A 20819-nucleotide genomic window follows, 5' to 3' on the forward strand; every position below is an offset into this window, starting at 1 on the left:
GTCCTGGAGTGGGTTGCCGTGCCCTCATCCAGGGGATCTTCCTGACCCAGGGATGGAACCCATGCAGGCAGGTTCTTTACCACTAGCGCCACCCGGGAAGCCCTCTGGGGGCCCATTAAATTAGTGACTAAACCTTGAGACGCAGCTTTAGAAAGTCCCAGTGTCTCACAATCACCGTTGCCCAATGATTACAAGTGAATGCGAAGGAAGGTGGCTTGTGCCTCCATCCTGACTCCCAGTCTCCCTTATACGCAGATAACTAACTCGTTGAACCAGATTCGCAGTTTAGAAGCCCAGATGCAAGAACAACTAGGAAATGCTACTGCTGCTGCTGCTAAGTCACTTCAGTCGTGTCCGACTCTGTGCGACCCCATAGACAGCAGCCCACCAGGCTCCCCCGTCCCTGGGATTCTCCAGGCAAGAACACTGGAGTGGGGTGCCATTGCTTTCTCTGAACTAGGAAATAAGGCTGTCCATTTCCAGCTTTGGGGTTAGAGGAAGGCAGAAGAGAAAAAGTTGGGTAGGACTTCCCTGATGTTAAGGTTCCTGTGCTTCCAATCCAGGGGGGTGGATTTGATTCCCTCCCCCACCCAATTTGGGCATGGGGACTGCTGAGTGCTTGTTTGGGACATGCGTACACCTCAAGGAATTCACTCTGCCAGTAACACCAAAGGAAGCAAAAACTCCCAGATAAGAGCATCCAGAGACCAGAGTCATCATCCCGTACTTCCAGTGTGTATGGGACTACAAGGTGGTGTAGTGGAAAGAGATTGGGTTTTTGAAATCAGATGAACCTGGGTTCATTTCTCACTTGCTGCTGACTTTTCAGAAATCTCTTAATATCTATACAAAACAGGACTTTTTGTATATAAAAGAAGACATTAACATCTTACTCGCAAGAATGTTGTGAGAAAGAAGATCATGTCATTAAAGTCTGGACTGTGTTGTATGCCCTCGGCTTTATCAAGCACATAATCTGGATATAAAATAGCCAGGATCCATATTACAGAGCTCCATCTAGTCAAGGCTATGGTTTTTCCAGTGGTCATGTATGGATGTGAGAGTTGGACGGTGAAGAAAGCTGAGCGCCAAAGAATTGATGCTTTTGAACTGTGGTGTTGGAGAAGACTCTTGAGAGTCCCTTGGACTGCAAGAAGATCCAACCAGTCCATCCTAAAGGAGATCAGTCCTGGTTGTTCATTGGAAGGACTGATATTGAAGCTGAAACTCCAATACTTTGACCACCTCATGTGAAGAGTTGACTCATTGGAAAAGACCCTAATGCTGGGAAGGATTGGGGGCAGGAGGAGAAGGGAATGACAGAGGTTAAGATGGTTGGATGGCATCACCGACTCGATGGACATGGGTTTGGGTAAACTCCGGGACTTGGTGATGGACAGGGAGGCCTGGCGTGCTGCGATTCATGGGGTCGCAAAGAGTCGGACGCGACTGAGCGACTGAACTGAACTGAACTGATATTATAGAGTGCTGCTTCCAAATGACCTATCCACTCCAGATTTATATTAATTCAAAAATTTATCACTGAGGATTCCAGAGCTCAAACATGTGATCCCAATTTTCTATGTAGCCCAAAATTAGTGGGTCCTCCCCCGCCCCCCCGGATCCTGGTCCATGCTTTGTTGGGCAAGACTCATTTTATGATTGAGTGGGCTTAGAGTTAAGAAAATATTCCTTCCTGGTAGATGTTGAAGGCAGTCAGAATCTGTCGGTAGGGACTTTTATTTTTAACATCATGGACTCAACCACATTTTTCAAATGCCTTCTAAAACCACCAGGTAGAATTTAATTAACTTTTGATTATTGAGGTGATCCTAATTGATTTCATTCTGGATCAGCAACATGATTTTCGTCATAGACCAGTGGGCATGCTGATTCCCAGCAGATTCGTAGGATGCAGGACATATTGACTTAGCAAGTTTGAAATCAGGTGCATTTCAGCGCACTTATAAATCAGACAAGCACACTATTAAGCTTTTGTGTTTCTTGATATTTTCCTACCCTATCCTAGAATGTTATCTTAGGTCATTGACAGGATAAAGGAACTTGAGTGTGGCGGAAGCTTTGATAGAGGCTAGACATAGACCAGGTGTAGGGGCAGGAGAAGTCCTTTCCAGGGTATCTGTTTGCCTCAATGGATCAACACAGGGATTGAGACGCTTCCTGGGAGAAGAGCTAGAAGAGTGTGTCAGAGACTAGATTCTGGGAAGACAGTGTAGGCTGAGGCTGTGACCAGCTGGAGCCAGAAAGATGCTAAAGGTGGTGGGCGCTGTTCTCAGTAGTGTCAGGACTTCTGTTTGTGCCCATAAAGATACTCCATCACCCTTGAGAGATGTGTAGCCCGAGACGAGGGAGTGGCTGAGTGGCTGAGTGGTATGTCAGCTGCTGTCTCAGGACCCCCACCCCCCTTTATGTGGTTGTTGTTCAGTTGCTAAGTTGTGTCCAACTCTCTGCAACCCCATGGACTGCAGCTGCAGCCTGCCAGGCTTCCCTTATGCAGACGCTTGTTTTTTAGTTTCCTGGTTCTTTTATTTTTAGTGGTTGGACGAGCAGTGGCCTGAGCCTCAGAAGCAGATCAAGTAGAATGATGGGAACCACCCTGGAGAGGGCAGAGGCAGGTCACCTGAAAAAATAAACATATAAGAAATAACAAAGAAAATGTGCCAAACGAAGAAGGAAATACAGTAAACATAGCAGGCAGTGATTATAACATAAAATAATATGACAGCTTTGAGACTAAACAGCAGTCGTATCAATAAATGGAACAGACTTTACTGGGTTTTTTTCTTGTTGTAGTGACAAATGAGCCAGGTATCAGATTAGCTTACAAGGCAATGTTTTATTTAATAGACACACCTCGATCACAGTGATTCAAAAGACCAAAAATTAAGAAACAAGCAAAGTTATAACAGAAAAATAAAAGCAGTAAGAAAGAAGGGTGATGATTTTTACGTCAGATAAAGTGAATTCAGGCTAAAAAGCTTTAAATGAGAGAGAAAAGCATGCTATCTGAGGCCGAAAAATCACGATTCACAATGAAGATAAATTACGAACATCTCTGCACCAAATGGTACAGCAACCAAGCATATAATGCAGAAATTACATAAAATGAGACTAGAAAGAAGTGGAAACATATTTGTAAAAGGAGACTTCAACACACCATGCTCAGCATGGCAGGTCTGGAGGAAATAAAGATAAAAGTTTTAAACAATTTAGTAAATACTTAGGTAGAACTTATGTGTGTATATTCAACACTATAACCTAATAGTAATGATCATATCTTCTTTTCAAATGCAATGGATATGGATCATTTGGAAAAATTGATCATATATTCATTTTATGGTCTCATTAAATTAACCATCTGGGTGAGGGGAAACTGAGCCCCCACAAGGTAACTCTTTCTCCCAGAGCTTTGTGTAAATTCCTTCCAGGGACCTGCGTCTTGGCCTGGTTTGACTTTGTCCTCCTATAGGTTCTTGTCGCATATTTCCAAACTGGGGGACTTACTCTTTCTTTTAAAGCTAAGAATTTTTTTCATAGGCAACAAAGCAAAGCTCTTAATTGCTAAGCAGGAAGGGGAGCGGCTTTGCTGTGTGAGCGCTTGGAACCATCATTAAAAGTTTGTTTGCTTTATAATTTTATTAAAAAGAATCAAAGAACACCCAAAGCAAAAATAACCACACATGGACACGCAAAATTGCAAAGTGCTTTTATTGGAATTATTCCTCATTCCTTTATCAAATGGGAGTCGGTCTTTCACAATAGCTGTGTGTTCACACTCATTCAAATGAGCCTCCTGAGAAAAGGAGGTTTCGTGTCTTAGCACAGCCATGAAAAGACACATTTGCTTATGAGCCCTCAGGAAATGAAGTCTAATCTAGAAGAAATTAGCCTCTTGGTAGTTCAGGCAGGAAGCTTAAAATAAGCATAAGCATTGTCTTCTTCTTCCTTTTTAGATTGGTTTTCCCTCCATGCTGTGACTTGAACTCTGTGATCAGGTTTGCAGCTGGAGGAGGAGTTGGGATGACAAAGGGTAGAGGCAGACAGAACTTTCTAGCTGGTGGACATAGCTCCAGCTCTGCAGAATTCTCCAAGGGCTTGGACTATTTGAAAGCTGCCCTATTTTCTCGAGTTTAACACTCAGTTTATTTTCCCATATGTTAACATTTATGAAATTGGGATCTGTAACGCAAGCCCTGTCAAAAAGATTTGCCTGCTGCTGGGTGGAGAAGTGAGGTGCCAAGACAGTTGGCACTGCCTATGGCCACACAAGCTTTGCCAGTGTAGAAGTAGCTCTTCATCCACTTCACCACTCCTGGTTCACTGTTTGCACTGGTGGCACCACACGCTATTAACTTTCAATGGATATGTGTCCTAGTGGTCACCGAAAATGTCTTCAAAAAGGTTATACTGCTTTACTGTATTGAAGCAGAAGTCACCTCGTGTGCACATATCAAGCATTACACATTGCCCCACGACACAGGGTACATTATAAAAATTTTCAAAATTGGTGTGACCCCTTCATGCATCATAGAAAAACTATTATTTAGGCCTCAAAATCTTTAAAGCTTTCTAGTGACTTCAACAGAAGCTGTTTAACATTCTTTAAAAAAGGAAAAGCGAAATTATAAGTTTAACCAAAGAGGAAATGCCAGCACACCCCTAGGGTTCTCTGTGACGCCTTCAAATTACATCGGTCAATCTTAACTGTGCTGCAAAGGCCAAGCTCTTTAGTATGACTGAGAGACAGCGTCTCCTCGTCAGGCTGTGAATAACTGTAGGTGTCCAAAATGACTTGGGAAAATATTTAGTCTCTGATTATGAAATAAGCTACAGAGACTTCCCTGGTGGTCCAGTGGCCAAGATTCTGAGCTCCCAATGCAAGGGGCCTGGGTTCAATCCCTAGTCAGGAAACTAGATCCCACATGCTGCAACTAAGACCCAGTGGAGTCAAATAACTGAATATTTTTAAAAAAGAAATAAGCTGCAGCTAAACTCTGGTAATAAAAGCAGCGTATAATCCTGAAGAGTAGGAGGTATATGTCTAGAATCTTTTTTATTTTTTTTGCAGTTGGATGCTCAGTTGTCCCAGAACGGTTTGTTGAAAAGACTATCTTTTCTCCATTGTGTTTCCTCTGCTCTTTTGTCAAAGGTCAGTTAGTTATATTTATTGGGGTCTGTTTTATATTTATATTTATGAGTGAGTGAGTGAGTGAAGTCGCTCAATCGTGTCCGACTCTTTGCGACCCCATGGACTGTAGCCTACCAGGCTCCTCTGTCCATGGGATTCTCCAAGCAAGAATACTGGAGTGGGTTGCCATTTCCTTCTCCAGGGGATCTTCCCGACCCAGGGATCGAACCCGGGTCTCCTGCATTGGAGGCAGACGCTTTAACCTCTGAGCCACCAGGGAAGTCTACATATATGTATAAATTTATACATATATAAATTTTTCTATATATTTATATAGTTATATTTATCTGGGGTTCTGTATTCTGTTTCACTAATCCATTTGTCTATTCTTTTGCCAACACCATGCTGTTTTGATTGTTGTAACTTTCCAGCCTTGAACCCAGGTAGTGTCCATTCTCTAACTTTCTTCTTCTTCAATATTATGTTGGCTATTCTGGATCATTTGCCAGGAAGTCAAACAAATAGTCCAAATGCTAATAATCACTGGGGTTCTTAAATGTCTTAACAACACCTCTAGACGACTACGTAACCACGAAGATAATATTACAAAATCTACCGTGTTTTGTTTTTCATTTCAACTCTTCTCCACGTAAGGAAGGATCCCGTGTAAGCACAGCTCACTTTCGCTTCAGTAACTTTGGTGGGGGGGGTGGGGGGCAGTTGTCTCCTTCCTTTATCAGTCTGTCACAGGGACTCCTTGGACTGGGAAGTTCGCCAAGTTCCTTACATTTCAGCCACAGAAAACAAAACTCACCGGAAGCATACACTTCCCTTCTCTTCCCAGCAATAATTACTTTATCCAATCACCAGGAAGTCCTGTCCGCTATCAGCGGTGGAGGGCGGTGTGGTGTCACTGTGTATGTATGTTACCCACAATGTGGCATTATAAAGGCATAAATAAGATGCAACAGAAAAGGGGTTTTCCCACGACTGCCCTTCCAGTCCCTAAGCTGCCCGATAAGCTTCTTTTGCTGCCTCCTTCCTGCAGGGACCACTCGTGCATGTTCTGGATGCTGGTGCTTCCTCTCCCTGGAGGGCAGTTCACCCTGAGGGATACTGGGAGGTGGGGAGTTGTGCCCATCTGCATTGGTAAAACACCCCTCCCCAAATTCTACACACTTTTCTCTTTTAGAAAAGTGATTTATGTCCCCCAAATATTCTTTCTTTATATTATAATGATGACTCCGATTCAGGAAGACTTCAAGACAGTAAGTTCAGTGAAAAATGTGTCTGTGCTCATACCTGGTGCGCCAGTTCCTATTGCTGCATGAGAATTTATCTCTGACATTTAGCAGCTTCAAACACCCATCTACTACACGTTCAGGGATTCTCTGGGTTTGGAATTTAGACAGCAGGAATGGCTTGGCTCTGTTCCATAATATTGTTCCTGGTGAATTTGAGGTTCTTGCTTCATCGTGAAAGAAATAGCGGTCCACAACGTTTTTGGCACCAGGGACTGTTTTCGTGGAAGATAATTTTTCCACAGAACAGGGGTAGGAGATGGTTTGGGGATGATTCAAGTGAATTTCTCTGCAAGAAAATTAGAGATACCAAGGGAACATTTCATGCAAAGATGGGCTCAATAAAGGACAGAAACAGAAGCAGAGGATATTAAGAAGAGGTGGCAAGAATACACAGAAGAACTGTACAAAAAGGATCTTCATGACCCAGATAACCACGATGGTGTGATCACTCACCTAGAGCCAGACATCCTGGAATGTGAAGTCAAGTGGGCCTTAGGAAGCACCGCTATGAACAAAGCTAGTGGAGGTGATGGAATTCCAGTTGAGCTATTTCAAATCCTAAAAGATGATGCTGTGAAAGTGCTGCACTCTATATGCCAGCAAATTTGGAAAACTCAGCAGTGGCCACAGGACTGGAAAAGGTCAGTTTTCATTCCAATCCCAAAGAAAGGCAATGCCAAAGAATGCTCAGACAACTGCACAACTGCATTTATCTCACACACTAGTAAAGTAATGCTCAAAGTTCTCCAAGCCAGGAGAACTTGTTCTTCAGCAATACATGAACTCTGAACTTCCAGATGCTCAAGCTGGATTTAGAAAAGGGAGAGGTACCAGAGATCAAATTGCCAACATCCACTGGATCATCGAAAAAACAAGAGAGTTTCAGAAAAACATCTATTTCTGCTTTATTGACTATGCCAAAGTCTTTGTGTGGATCACAACACACTGTGGAAAATTCTTAAAGAAGTGGGAATACCAGACCACCTGACCTGCCTCTTGAGAAACCTTATGCAGGTCAGGAAGCAACAGTTAGAACTGGACATGGAACAACAGACTGGTTCCAAATCGGGAAAGGAATACATCAAGGCTGTATATTGTCACCCTGCTTGTTTAACTTATATGCAGAGTACATCATGAAAAATGCTGGGCTGGATGAAGCACAAGCTGGAATCAAGATTGCTGGGAGAAATATCAGTAACCTCAGATATGCAGATGACACCACCCTTATGGCAGAAAGTGAAGAACTAAAGAGCCTCTTGATGAAGGTGAAGGAGGAGAGTGAAAAAGTTGGCTTAAAGCTCAACATTCAGAAAACTAAGATCATGGCATCTAGTCCCATCACTTCATGGCAAATAGATGGGGAAACAGTGGAAACAGTGGCAGACTTTATTTTTCTGGGCTCCAAAATCACTGCTAATGGTGATGGCAGCCATGAAATTAAAAGATGCTTACTCCTTGGAAGAAAAGTTATGACCAACATAGACAGCATATTAAAAAGCAGAGTCATTACTTTGCCAACAAAGGTCCGTCTAGTCAGAGCTATGGTTTTTCCAGTAATCATGTATGGATGGGAGAGTTGGACTATAAAGAATGCAGAGCACCGAAGAATTGATGCTTTTCAACTGTGGAGTTGGAGAAGACTCTTGAGAGTCCCTTGGACGGCAGGGAGATCCAACCAATTCATCCTAAAGGAAATCAGTCCTGAATATTCATTGGAAGGTCTGATGGTGAGGCTGAAACTCCAATACTTTGGCCACCTGATGGGAAGAACTGACTCATTTGAAAAGCCCCTGATGCTGGGAAAGATTGAAGGTGGGAGGAGAAGGGGACGACAGAGGATGAGATGGTTGGATGGCTTCACTGACTCTATGGACTTGAGTTTGAGCAAGCCTCGGGAGTTAGTGACGGACAGGGAAGCCTGGTGTGCTGTGGTCCATGGGGTCGCAAAGAGTCAGACGTGACTGAATGACTGAACTGACTGAACTGAAAGTGAATAACATCTATTGTGTACTTTATTTCTGTTATTATTACATCAGCTCCACCTCAGATCATCAGGCATTATTAGGTCTTGGAGGCTGGGGACCCCTGATTTAAGTGAAACCTGGCAAAATAGGGAAGCAAGAAGGAGAACTAGGCAGAGGAGACTGCACTTTTTAAATACAGGGAGGTAGGGAAGCATGGGGTTAATGTGACTACGTCTGTGTATCTACAGTGCTGGGGTTGGGCTCAGGGCTGAGGGGAGAGAAGCTTGAAATGCACACGGAGTCTGAATTTGTTTGAGCATTTGACTGACAAAGCAAAGGCTCGGGAAGTCTGTTTATATCTGTCCCTCCTGCCTTCTCCCCGCTTCCCACAGTTAGTCTATATATATTTTAATTATTTTGTATTTACCCCTGTAATTTTCCTTTCAAAACAGCCTCCCGTGATTTTGTGGCATTGGCACTCTTGGAGGAAGTAAAAATACGGAAGAGAGGGTTCTAGATGTGCATACTTTCCCAATGTTTGCAGCTAGGGTCCTTCAAATGATGGTGACACCCCTGCCTATCACAGAACGCTTAGAGAAAAGTCTCACCCACAAAGCAACTACAGGGTAGGTGGGCCTTCCAGTGCATACGCCACCTCGTGGAGGTTAGGAGCTTCTGTAGGTTAACTTAGACCCATGTCTCAACTTTGGAGCCATTCTTAATCCACATCTATTCCTCCTCCTCCACATCCTGTACGGTCTATTCTTCTCCCTCCTCTCCTTCCCCTACTTCTCTCTCTGTGTGTCTCTTTCTCCCCTTCACCCCTTCAAATCCACCCTCTAGAGGTGGAGGTGATGCTCCAGGTGGGAAGGGACTGTGAGTGTCCATCCCACGGGAACTGGAAAGCCCCGGGTGTGGCCCCCAGGCCCTGGGTCACTGTGCACACAGGCAGCTCCCGGGGCCTCGCTCTGCCCCCACCCTGTCCACACTCCGCCTCCTGGACTCAGGGTTGGCCTTGGCCTTCGTTCCCAGAGGGTTGCGCGTTCGTCACTGTGTTTTCAGCCTCTCCACTGTCCGCCTGCCTACTGGTCATTCAGGAGTAAACTCAGGCATGGCTGGATGTCAGGGGAGAAATTGATCATTAAGAGAATTCAGAGGAGAGCCCCAGAGACGATCGAGGAGACTGAGGCCACACGGCTGGGGAAAGATGGGAGGTGCTGGGGGAACCCGTCAAGGAGGTTCTTCCACTGATGCGGGGTGCCTTTCTTTCTGCACAACAAGCAAGACATAGCCAGCATTCAGGGAGCTGTTCCATTCCTGAGAGGGACGTGCCACAGGAAGCGGGGCGGGGGGCAGGGGGCTCTGTCACCATCACAGAAAGGCCCAGAAACAGGTCTGGGAAGGAGATACACATGTACAAATTTTTTCACTCACTTATGCAAGAAATAATAATGATGGAAGAATGAATTAGGGTTGTGGGGCTAAGAGATATCAACGACTATGTATAAAATAGATAAGCAACGAGGATACACTGTATAGCATGGGAACTATAGCCATTAAATCGTTATAACCTATAACGGAGTATAATCTGCACAAATACTGAATCCCTCTGCTGTACCAGCTACATACAATATTACAAATCAACTGTACTTCAGTGAAAAAAAATAATGAGAAATGAGTTACACACGATGGGTTAGTATGTGCTGATAAAGTACAGATTGAATACCTAAGTGAACTGGATTTAATGACACATTAAGGAACTCTTTCTGGAGCAATTATGAATCTCTCTCTCTGGAAGGCTTGAAAAAATGGATCCATTAAACTTGGTTGATATGGGGACTTATTAAAGGCCAGAGGAGGAGAGAAACAGGGAGGTAATTCTCACTGTGAGGCCCCTGCCTGGGGAAGCTACACCTGCAGAGGTAAATATTTGCTCACTAGTTGGTTCAGCAAATCACCATGCTAACACACCCATCTGCTACCAAGCTCCAGAAACTGGTACGGTGAGAAGGGGAGAATCAGCTTGGCCTTTGTGTTCTAAAGGAAGGACATGAATGAAGTACGGTGGACCCTGACCTTCCGCTAACACTACGGAGCAGTGCTCTCCGTGATCCACCACGGAGAATTCCCACCACCCCTCTGCATCTGCAAATCCATCAGGTGGTGTTTTTCCATGGACCTTATTCCAGCACAATGCTCTGGAGAAAAGCTTGGGAAGTCAACACTAGTATAATACAGTACAGGATGGGGGGCTGAGGGGTGGAGAGGAAAGAAAAGGACTTACATGCTTTTGAAAATCATTGCCAAAAGATAAGCTTGTTTATGCAACCTCCAGCATGGGTGGGGGCAGGGAGGACTCTGTGCCACCAGGACAGAAAGAACTTTAGTCAGCAAGTAAATACACAGTTCATACAAGCCAGTGGGTAGGGAAAGGACTGCGTCTGTAAATAGTCCGAGAGCAATAATTTTTGAAGGCAGATTTAGGGTGAGGTGTCTGACTTAATTTCGTTGGTATGGAGTGATGATTTGGAGTCTACGTTCACACACAACAAAAAATTTATCTCATGAAGCACCAGACTACAAACCGAGGTCTCTTCACGGACCCTGATCAGTGGATTCAAATGATGATGTCCTACGTCCTGGGTGCCAGATGGCTGTGCTGCTGGCTTCGCACCAGCCTCTGGGTAACAGAGCCTTGCCATCAGGGAAGCTGGGTAGGCATTGAGGCCAACTGGGGGGGAAGATGAAATGAGTCAGTCATTCTGTGAGTCCTGGCTGTTACCAGGAAGTGATCTAAAAAAAAAAAAGAGAGAGAGAATAAATATGCATATCGAAAGCTGAAACAGAGATCTTGTACTGAAAGGCTGTTTGGAGTAGTTCATTCACTTCAAGGTATGAAAACCCACCTTCTCTCTTGGTGGAGACACTGAAAGCTGGCTGGCTTTGGGCTCTGCATGTGACCAGATGGTGCCTGGGACCACTTCCAGATGGGGCAAGCTCCAGGGGAGGAAGCCTTTACTTGAATAAAAAGCAGAGACTTTACTGAAAGTTTCTCAGTGACAAGCTTTCCATCATTAGTGGCCAGGAGGCAAGTTCCAAAACCCTCCTTAAGGGAAACTTGAAGAGATCCAAAGGCACAGTCCTAAAGCCTGGGAATTCATCACAAGGCAGATGGACGCAGCGGCAGCCTAGGGGGTTTGTGTGTGGGATTCACATCCAGCCATGGGCAGGGTTTTCTCAGCAGAGGGCGACACACTGGCTCGGGGATGGGGTGGGCACCTTTCCCAGGAAGATCCTGGCCAGAGGGGATGGTCTAGGGTGTCTGAATATCCACATGACTGTTGATGACATTGGGTAAAGCTCAGGGTAGGACACCATGAGACCTCTGATTCAGACTAAAACATTGGCCGAATGCTTATGTGTGAATTTTATTTTTAAGTTGTGACTTCCTTCCTGTCTTTTGTGGCCAGTGCCTGAGCCGGAGGAGGGAGAGTTGTTATCACTCTGCAAGAGAAGTTTCCCCATCTTTCTGGGTAGATTCTTGAGGCAATAGACATCTGACCCCTATCGAGAAGTACTGCAGGTCACCACAGCACCCCCCTGCCCTGCCCCAGGCACAGGCTTATGGGCCCAGAGACAGAATATTATATGCACATCTCTCTGTTCATTTCTCTTCAGAGACCCCAGAGGAGTGCAAGAAGCTAATTTCTGCAGCAGCGTTTGCTGTTCCACAGCTGAAAGAGGAACTAAAATTGAAGGCAGGATAGCGACATTTTGAAAATGCATATGGAATTCACTGAGCCATCCGTCTTTCAAAGCTTCTAAGAACTCACCACTAGGGATATATTGTTTTCAGACCCTTAGGATGATCTGTCTGGTAGCTGGCGTAAAATTGAAAAATTGTCCAGGGAGCATTATTGACTTTTTGATCAGCTGCTGAAAAGATGGTAGATATGAAATTCCAAAAGTTGCACCAAACTCCTCGCCAGGAGGAAACCTCTTCTGAGTTGCTTCCCAGTGATGGGTTTCCATAAAATGGTGTTTAAAACCATTTTTCTGTAAATGATATCTACCTAGAAGGGAAAACTAGGCTAAAATAGCATATGTTATCACCTCAGATCATCTCATTTTCTCTCTCATTCCTAGATTCTGAGTTCTGTTTGGCTTAAATGTGTAAAGCTTTCGACCATGAAGCTATTTCACAGAACTGGGTCAGGAGGACAAAGTGTTGAGATAGAAGGAATTTTTAGCCAGCAGTTTCCCAATAGCACAAGAGTTCCTCTTTTTTTTTTTTTTTTTCTTTCTCATTCTTCTTCAGAGGAGAGCAATGTGTGTGGGGTGAGGACCTGACTACAGGGCTGCCCAGGCAGGAAACACTGTCTTGGATCATGAAATTTTAAAAGGAAGCGATTTTAGAAAATGATATATATTTATGGTTTACTTCTTTTATTTTGTTTGATGCCACAGGCTTCATGCTTTGTAGCCGCTCGAAACGTTGCAAATCCCAAAGTGAACCCATGAAATCACTTTAGTGGTCACTCTTTTCCTAAAATGATGAGGATTTCTTTTTTTAAAAGGTTAGTGTGTTTTTTCAGTTGGTCGGAAGATATTTATAGGCCCTCCCCTGGGTACAGAGTGATGTAATAGGTCCTGAGGGAAAGCAATTAAAGAGCAGGCTTGGGATCTGACCAGCTGTATTTACCACCTTTTGAAAGAGGAGGTCTCATGTGTCATGTAAGACCCTTGCCCCTTGGAGCCCAGCAGATCGGGGTACAGACAGAAGGAGGGGCAGCCCCTGGGCCCACTGTTGGGGAGATCAGCAGAAACCCCAAATTCAAACTTATGCTGTGTGCTGGGAAAAACAATGAAAGCAAGTGACCCAGGCCTCACTCAACCTCTGAGAGATACTGGCAGGAAGAGGGGACACAAGCGGAAAGACGGCTATGAGGAGCGGTGACAATCGCAGCCCCCGCTCCGTTTCCACTCCCGTCCAAACCAGTCATTCAGCCCTTGTCTTCTCTGCCCAGCCCTCTTTCTGCTCTTTAGATGCTGGGGAGTCATCCCAAGGTAGATTTAGAGGCTGCGGGTGTTATGGAAATAATTTGGCTTTGCAGTAAGTCAGACCTGGGTTCAAATTCTCTGACTGTACCATTTATAGTGTTAGACTTTATGTTCCTACTCTGAAAAATGGGTGCACCAATACCTAGCAGTCAGAGTAGTTAGGAAGACTGCGGTGGATGCTGTGTGCAAACACACAGTATGGTGCCTGGCCCAGGACAGAGGCTTGGTGAAGATTACTCGTCCCTCAGCCCCCGTAGGGGTAGCCAGTCACAGGGATTCACCCATATTGACGTGCGGGTAGAACAGACAGGGCATGGAACCTGGTTGTGTTGCTGACTAGATGCGCGGTCCCCCGTGTCCCTGTTTCTAAAGAAGCCAGAATGATTCCACTGGTGTTTTGCAGAGAGGAGTGTGATATACCAGTTATCACCAGCATTGACGTATTCCCCGCCTCCCAAGGAAGAAAGGAGTAAATGGCCGAGAGGAAGAGCGATTTGGTCATCAGATGGTTAAATGTGGTGAGGCAGTGTTCTATTAGAGGTTTTGAAACATTCAACATATGTTCTCTTTGCTTCAGCTAGACCCGAGTAGAAAACATCTGGAGATGGGCGCACATCTGTGGGAAACACCTGTGTGTGTGGAGCAGGGTGCAGGCTATCCTTCTATAGTCTCTCAGTTCCATCCCCACCTCCTTGTCCTTCTCTCTAGAGGGGCTGGAAGCCTGCAAACAACATTTCCCAGACTCCCAGCCAGCTGGCTTCCCATTGAGCTCTACCAATGGGAGACAGTGGTGGGAGACTGGAAGGTAAGTGGAAGGAAGAAGCCAATTAAAAAAAATTTTTTTTTTCTTTGCTGAAGTCTTTGGCAGTGGCAGCAGCAACAGCAGTAGGTGATGTGGGTTTGTGCTTAGGTAGTTGAATTTCAGCAGTGGAGGCAGAGGTGCTCCTAGATTTCGGCGCTGGCAGCAGCATCTGCTGCTCTCCCCATCAGTGATGGGCAACTGTGGATGGGAATTCAGCCTCCTGGCTTCTTGAGAGATGCTCCAAGAATAATAGCAGTGGAACAGTGAGTATAAGAGCAGGCTCAGCCACAAAGCAATGGTGCATTCTGGATAAGGCCTTTTCTTTTGGTCTCAACACTATTTTTTTTTTTTGGCTTGGTCAGCCCTAGGATGGTGTTAGCTTCCTGCAGTTACTAATCTGAGTGAGCTCAGCTTCTCTCTTTTCTTCTCCCACCCTTCAAAACATTTATAGCTGATTTCCTATGTTAACGCTCTTCTATCTGAAAGTCCTAGAGTAGTTTCTGTTTTGCTAACTGGACATTGACCCACACAAATAAACTGAAAAAAAAAAACAAAACAAAACTGAAGGCAAATCAAATTAACATTTCAACATGCTTAATCTCCTACTCCTACATTTTGGAGCTTACAGTGAGGAAGGGATAAGTAAGATTTTATCCCTAAAATTTGGCAACAAAACTCAGTTCCTTGTCATATGTCCTATAGGTTCTACCGAAAAAGAAAGATTAACAAGACAAATGTTCTAAAACAAGACTTGCCTATGAGAGATGCCTGTCTATAATCTTAGTCTGTCAAGGACCTTAATAATAGGTACCCCCTCTCCAGGTATTTTTTATACTTGGCCTTTCAAAGATGCTATTTCACTTAATTACCATAATAACCTTAGAAATTAGGTACTGTTCTCATTTCATATATGAGGAAGATAAAATACCTTTAATGGAACCGGTTTATTGTTTAATAGCTGCTTATGCCTCCCTTTCTAGAACACATACTTTTTACAACATGACCTAGCCACTCCTCCCAGTCAGCGGCACAGTCTGTTTCTTCACTCCCTAGAATTTCAGACGACCTCGTGACTTATTCTGGCCTGTAGCATGTGCCAGAAGAGACCTGCGAGTTCCAGAGCCCAGGCTCAGGAGAGCTGGCAGCTTCTGCTTGCTGTCCCTTGGAACATCGTCCTGTAATGGCCCTGAAGGCAGCTGGCTTTGCTTATCGAAGGATGAGAAACCATGTGGAGAAGAAACACCAGAGCATTTAGAGTTATATAAGGAAAATGTGAGCGTTCCAACTGATTACTTGAGGCCAAAGCATCCCTTCCTCAGTCTAATTCCACTGGTGACCCTGGGAAGGGATTGAGCTCTAACCTGGTTAGCATCATCTGGTAAATAGGGCTCAGGCAAGAGGAAACGGTCACTGCTGTTGGATACGGGCAGATTCTGACCATGACTCCAGGCCACGGGGACGGGGGAAAGGGAGGGCTCTCTCTCTCTTTTTTCTAAGAATTAAAGCTTCTTTTCTTAAAAAAAAGTAATGCATTTATGGCTGGCTGTGCTGGGTCTTTGTTGCTGTGCAGGCTTTTCTCTAGTTCTGGTGAGCGGGAGCTGCTCTCTAGGTTCAGCGCACAAGCTTCTCGTTGTGATGGCTTCTCGTTGCAGGGCGTGAGCTCTAGCACACACCGGCTGCGGTAGTTGCGGCGCTTGGGCTCTAGAGCACAGGGGCAGTAGTTGTGGTGTTTGGGCTAAGTTGCACCGAGGCATATGGGATCTTAGGGATTGGACTCGGGTCACCTGCATTGGCAAGCGGATGCTTTACCACTGAGCTACCTGGCAAGCCCAAGAGAGGGCTCTCTTAAGCTCAGAGCCTGGTTGAAGGCCTGGATCTCCTGTCTGAGTTCAGACTGGAAACAATAAAACTTCACAATAAAAATGCTGTAATGTCTGCAATTGACCTAGGCAGTGTGACCTCTGCCTCTTTTTAACTGAACCCCAGGAGCAGGTACAATTGTGAAGGATGCTCCTCAGGATTGAATACACACTCCAGGGGAGGTTTGTGGGGGAATTATTAGGAAGACCTTGCTCTAGGGGCAGCTATGAGCACTTCCCCTGTCCTCATTCCCCATAAGCACCAGCAGCTTGGCTATTTAACTCAACAGATCTTAGAAGTAATTTTCATTGGTAAAACAAGAGGTGTTCCAAACACATGAGTTGGTTGAAAGGACTGTATCAGACATTCCGGCTCTCGCTTACAAAGGTCATTATGATCTAGAAAGCCTAATTAATAGTGTATGCCCTTCCCAGTGCTGACTCTGGCTTCAGATTTGAAGCAGGACCTGTAGGAACAGTCTCGCACAGGACTCTGTCTAGAAGTGTAGCTAAATCTAGTGCTCGAATATTGTCACATCTGCCTTAAGTGAATCTGTTATACAAGGAATTTGTCAGAGCGCCAGGGGGACGAAGAACAGATTCACTGAGTTTACAGAACTGGTTATGCAACTCTCTTGTGCCTGCTGCCTTTAAATGTTTATTTTATGGAATTCAGTCTGAGACTCGCTTTCCTTGTCAGATATGTGCGTTTGTGTGTGTGTGTGTGTGGTGTGTGCTCAGTTGTGTCCAGCTCTTTAAGACTCTATGGACTGTACTGCTGAGAAATGAGGATGAAGATGAGACCATAGCCCTCCCCGACCTCTGCTGCAGACACACAGGCCCACGTGATGCCTGCGAGTGAAGGTTTACGTCCCTTAGTTTAAGGAGGTTCTCAGAAGCTGAAATAAAACCTGAATCCATTGTTAAGCTTCCTGGTTGCAGCAGCTGAAGTGGTCTTCATTCCTCTGCCCCCTTACATTTTTACGTATTGGTTTTTCCACCATTAAACCCGTTAGAGTAAGCTGCCTCAGTTCTTCTATTGAAAGGACCTATAAGATGTATGAAATGGTATTGAGAAAGGAGGAAATTAAAGAGGGCACCTCACCGATCCAGGAACCATCTTTTTTTTTTTTTTTTTTAATGTGTGTGTCTGTGTTTATAGGGTCATATGTGTGAAGAATCCATTCCAGCTTTTGAAAAAGATACTTCAGGCAGGGCTAACATCCCTGTAGCCGACAACTCCCGCTAAAGCTACAATTTCTACCCCCTGGCCTGAGCCAAGTGCTCTTCTTAATTTCAAAGCTTCAGAAAACCTGCCCAACTTCAACTTATTTTTGCACTGAGCCCATTATTTTGCTTCTTTTTAATTATCTTTCAGGACCACCACACCGGGTGATGTACTTCTCTTTTCTGCCCCTGATCTCACATCTTTGTACCACAAATACACAACTGAGTGACGCTCTATTTCTGCGTAAGCCAACTTTGGTTTTGGTAAATGAGAAAATGCTTACTTCTTGCTATCTGTGGTGTGAAATTCCTTTGGGGAGCCCCACCAATAAAATAAATAAGACCATCAGAAGTCCTTAGACTCACTAAAATTCCAGACTCTCTAAAAACAATATTTTCTGTCTAATCTTAACGTTAACAAAATGATCAGTTGGGAGCCAAAGCATGGCTGTGGGATGAGCTATTTTGGACATAAACTGCATGACATTTAGAATAACCAAGTCACTGTAGACATTAATGTGTCAACAAGACATGTCTGTTTCTCTGATGTGCACTTATAAATGCCTCATAGTGGTGTATATGTGTGATGTGTAAGCATGCACCCCAAACGGCAGAGAAAGCCGACAGTATCATGTCACTACCATGAATATTCATGTTGAAAAGCTATCGTCAATTTAACTTGTTATCACTCTTGGCCTTGAACTAAGCTTTGTGGCCACTCAGTGAGAAACCATCGTAAACACAAAATCGGCATGTGTTAAATGATTCCAACAGAGGTGTGACTGGACAGCCAACAACATTTTCAGAAAGGGCCTTTGCTCTTTGTTAGTGGCAAAAACTATGTTCCCTTGGGAGGACAATCGCCTCTTCTCTAAAGGCCAGAGGATGGGGACAGGGGAGCTGATTGAGATGTATGCCAGTGGAATGCAGGAGAGTTGCATTTATAAGGCATTATGCTCACCCAGCTGGGTGTGGCCTTATTCAGGAAAGCCAAGTAGATTTTTTTGGATGCATTAAGCTATAAGTGATCATCCGTTCATAAAAGCTTGGACCAATTATCATTAGGTTTCATGCCAGTAGAATGGTTCTTGGATGTTTAATCAGAATGCTTAAGCAACCAGGCAAGGGGCTTCTCAGCTCGTTCCTCCATGGACCCTGCTAGCCCTTGAAAACAATTCTCCACGGTCTTTGAGTTGGAACCACTAAGCCTGAATTTAACAACAATTTTTTGATTCAGTGACTGTCCACCCCTCATCTATCCACATATTCAATGATTCCAGCCTTTGCTGTATTCCTACTGCGTGCTACCAACTGAATTTTATAGATGAGCAAATCGAAGCTCAGGCTTCCCAGGTGGGGCTAGTGGTTAAGAATCCGCCTGCCAATGCAGGAGTCCTAAGAGACACGGGTTCGATCTTTGGGTTGGAGAGATCCCCTGAAGGAGGAAATGGCAACCCACTCCAGTATTCTTGCCTGGAAAATCCCATAGACAGAGGAGCCTGGTGGGCTACGGTCCACGGGGTCGCAGAGTCAGACACAACTGAGCGACTGAGCACAGATTGAAGCTCAGATAATACATAACTTCCTCAAAGGCCAAAGCTGCTAAGAAGCAGAGTTGGGATCTGGGAGCGTTTTTAAAGTCCCTTGGCCTTAAAGCCCCACACTTTTTATTCATTTAATTTCAACATCTAGCAAAAATTTAAAAACTGGTGATAATTCACCTTTAGTTATGGATCATTTTACTCTTAAATGGACTTTTCCAGCTATTCTACCCAACTGGATAAGGGTATCTTTAATGTTACCTTCGTAAATGTCTTTGGTTTTATCTTCTCTAGGTCAGTATACAATCAATTCAGGAGGAGAAAAATAGGTTTGAGATTGTAGATTGGGAGCACCGGTTCAGAGTGGGCCAAGCCTTAACTGCAGTATCTCTTACGTTTTTAATGATACTGCAGGGTAGGAAAAACTTTTTCTCTACCCTCCTACATTTGGTATCTGGTGGCCCTGCGAATTATATTGGCAAAAGACAGATTAACGAGAGAAAAAAACAGATTCAATTGATTAATTTTTCTCATATTGATTCGTGATTCTCTAAACAGCCTTTCACTGCTTGATTCTCTTGGCATCCTAAGAAATCAGCCTTTTAAGCCTGGATACATTGATCAGGCTCAATGGCCACGCTACCGAGGTAGGAATGAGCATCTCAGGAGGATGTATAGGGCCAATTCACACGTAAGAAACCTCCGTGATCCCCTGCTGAAATGCAACCCCTACTAGAGTGTAACAGGCTACTGGGTAACATCAGTAATAACACTGTCTAAAGATCAAAGAGAGGAAGTAAGAGAAAAGCCCTTGAAACCCTGTCAAGACCAGCAGGGAAATTCCATGTCATTGGGTTCTGCCCACACAGGTGGCAGCCCTGCTCTGCGGTGACCCCCATCGTACTGAGGGCCCCCCTGTTCTGTGTCCCTCGGTGCCTCTGAGACACTGACAGAAGGATGGCCTGTCGAGGCAGGCTCCGGGCTGGCTGAAGGTGTGATGCAAAAGTCAACCCCAGCCCTGTCATAATGTCATAATCTAAAGGTCAGCAGCTGGGTCCCCTGGCATTTGGGGTCTGCAGGGGCGAATAGGCTCTGTCACTAACTCCACCCACAGGGCCCAGATCACATCCATCCCAGTGGCTTCCATGGGGCCTGGGACCAGGCTGGGCCCTGGTGGCCACTGGGGGACAATGTTTGAGGCCGCAGAAGCCCCTTGGATGGGTGCAGTGGCAGCCGGGCCTTCGGGGTGCTCTGTTAAGGGCTTTCTTCCCGTCCTCTAGAACGAGCTCACTTAGTCTGCCTTCCTTCCAGACTTGAGCACAGCGTGCAGAGCAACCACCGTCCCCTGAGAGGTGACGGAGACGACAGGATCGCAGTCGGTGTTTTGACTTTGAGCAGATCCCCTGGGTGTCCTGCAGCGGGAGTGGAGGGGCCGGCCTCAGATCCGGGAGCCCCTCCTCTGCTCCTGTCTTTTGGGGAAGCTGTATCTCGGGCAGCCTCCTTCCTTCGGGACCCCGTTTGTCCTCTGACCCTCCCCGTGGTCTTCCCAGCTTTGCACCGTTTTGCTTTCTTCTACCAGAGGAGCCTGAATGGGAACAGAGACACCACACAGATGTCCACGGCCTCCTCCCTAGTGTCACAGAACCACGTGCTCCGAGCTGGTGGTTTTGAGGAAGGATGGAAAACATGTGGTTTTACCCCAACTTTCAAGAACTAGAGGCAGATTCTAGGAGAGGGGGGACTGTCTGGACTTAAAAATAGTAAGTAGTACAACATATCTGGTGATGAGATACTGCCGCCCATTAAAAGGACAAACTAGGAGTTGGTCTGTGGGGCAGGGTGTGTACCTTACAGGCATTCCCCAGTCAGGCCCACCCCTGGGGAGGCTGCCTGCCCAAGAGGTGGTGGGGGG

At 45.3% G+C, this 20819-nt stretch overlaps 1 non-coding gene across 1 annotated transcript; it reads right to left on the reverse strand.

The window, feature by feature from the left end:
- Positions 1-5357: 5357 nt before the first annotated feature.
- On the reverse strand, positions 5358-5429 carry TRNAW-CCA (transfer RNA tryptophan (anticodon CCA)). The gene has a single exon. It is a non-coding gene; the product is annotated as a tRNA-Trp (tRNA).
- Positions 5430-20819: the final 15390 nt, after the last annotated feature.

The sequence above is a fragment of the Giraffa tippelskirchi genome, chromosome 8, assembly GCF_054371585.1.
Source record: "Giraffa tippelskirchi isolate mGirTip1 chromosome 8, T2T-mGirTip1v1.2.pri, whole genome shotgun sequence".
In the NCBI taxonomy this organism is placed as follows: Eukaryota; Metazoa; Chordata; class Mammalia; order Artiodactyla; family Giraffidae; genus Giraffa; species Giraffa tippelskirchi.